At 63.6% G+C, this 2,027-nt stretch overlaps 1 long non-coding RNA gene across 1 annotated transcript; it reads right to left on the minus strand.

Annotated features, from left to right (window-relative positions):
• Positions 1-1,258: 1,258 nt before the first annotated feature.
• On the minus strand, positions 1,259-1,669 carry LOC108448443. Its single transcript, XR_001864326.1, has 2 exons — positions 1,525-1,669; positions 1,259-1,473 (listed from the first exon to the last, which is right to left on the minus strand). It is a non-coding gene; the product is annotated as an uncharacterized LOC108448443 (long non-coding RNA).
• Positions 1,670-2,027: the final 358 nt, after the last annotated feature.

Genomic DNA, 2,027 nt, shown 5'->3' on the forward strand with positions numbered 1-2,027 from the left:
GTGTCCCCAGAGCCACCCTGGTGTCCCCAGAGCCACCCCCAGAGCCTTGGGGACATTGGGGACATTGGGGACACTGGGGCAGGGCCACCTCGGTGTCCCCAAAACCAGGTGACAACTGGGGGGGGAGGGTCCTGCCACTCCCACGTGCCACAGAGGGGACCTTGGGGACACTTTGGGGACACGGCCTGGAGCCGTGCCCGCCTTGGGGGGGTCGGGATTTTGGGGACATTTGGGGACATTTGGGAACATTGGGAAATGTCCCCGAGCCAAGGTGGGGGGGAGGGGCCTGCGGTGCCACCCCCGGGTTGGGGACATTGGGGACATTGGGGACAGGGGTGGCACCTGTGTCCCCTTTATTTATTGCCAATAAAGAGACTTGGATGTCACCTGGTGCCACCTGGGTGTCCCCAAGGGGGTCTGGATGTCCCCAGGAGGGTCCTGGGTGTCACCTGGTGTCACCTGGGTGTCCCCAGGAGGGTCCTGGATGTCCCCAGGGTGTCCTGGGTGTCACCTGGGTGTCCCCAGGAGGGTCCTGGATGTCCCCAAGGGGGTCTGGATGTCACCTGGGTGTCCCCAGGGGGGTCTGGGTGTCCCCAGGGTGTCCTGGATGTCACCTGGGTGTCCCCAAGGAGGTCACAGAGCACAAAAGCCACACTCGGACGCCGTTTATTGTCCCCGGAGAGGGACATTTGGGAACACTTTTGGGGACAGGGGGCGGTGCCAGCTCCTCTGGGGACATTTGGGGACATTTGGGGACGTTTGGGTCACACGGCCACCGGCTCCTGGACGTGGTGGTGGCGCTTGACCACGAAGAGTTTCTGTCCCGAGACGGTGACCAGGAGGGAGTGCTCCCCGAACACCACTGGGGACAACGGGGACACTGGGGACACGGCCACCCCCCCTGCCCCCAGGGCCACCCCTGGGTCCCCAAGGCCACCCCAGGGCTACCTCCAGGACACCCCCAGGGTCCCCAGAGCCACCTCAGGGTCCCCAGGGCCACCTCAGGGACATCTCCAGGACCACCCCAGGGTCCCCAGGGCCACCTCCAGGACCACCCCTGGGTCCCCAGAGCCACCCCTGATGTCCCCAGGGCCACCCCCAGAACCCTGGGGACACTTTCGGGCCACTCGGTGCCCCTTGAGGGCCACCTGCCACCCTTGGGGACCCTTTGGGGACCCTTTGGGGACCCTGAGGACAATTTTGGTGCCACTGGGAGGGGTCAGAACCCCTCAAGCGCCCCCTCGGCCCCCCTGGGGACCCCTTTTGGTGCCCCTTTGGTGCCACCTGATGGCCCTGGGGACCCTTTGGGGCCATTTAGGGCCACTTTGGGGCCACTCTGGGGCCGTTTGGGGCCATTTGAGGGGCCATTTAGGGCCTACTTTGGGGTCATTTAGGGTCACTTTGGGCCATTTAGGGCCACTTTGGAGCCGTTTGGGGCCAATTTGGGCCATTTAGGGCCACTTTGGGGCCACTCTGGGGCCGTTTGGGGCCATTTAGGGCTGTTTCGGAGCCATTTAGGGCCACTTTGGGGCCATTTGGAGCGAATTTGGGCCATTTAGGGCCACTTTGGGGCCATTTGGGACCACTTTGGGGACCCTTGGGGCCATTTGGGGCCATTTAGGGCTACTTTGCGACCATTTGGGGCCATTTAGGGCCACTTTGGGGACCCTTGGGGCAGGGCTACTTTGCGACCATTTGGTGCCATTTAGGGCCACTTTGGGGACCCTTGGGGCCATTTGGGGCCATTTGGGGCCATTTGGAGCTATTTAGGGCCACTTTGGTGCCATTTGGGACCAATTTGGAGCCAATTTGGGGCTATTTAAGGCCACTTTGGGGCCATTTGGGACCACTTTGGGGACCCTTGGGGCCATTTGGGGCTATTTAGGGCCACTTTGGGGCCGTTTAGGACCATTTGGGGCTATTTAAGGCCACTTTGGGGCCATCTGGGGCCACTTTGGGGCCGTTGGGGGCGCGTCCCTCACCCGAGAGGCGGCGGAACGGGGGGTCCGCGGCCCCGGGGGGCGGCC

Source organism: Corvus brachyrhynchos, unplaced genomic scaffold (genome assembly GCF_000691975.1).
Source record: "Corvus brachyrhynchos isolate BGI_N302 unplaced genomic scaffold, ASM69197v1 scaffold418, whole genome shotgun sequence".
Taxonomy (NCBI): Eukaryota; Metazoa; Chordata; class Aves; order Passeriformes; family Corvidae; genus Corvus; species Corvus brachyrhynchos.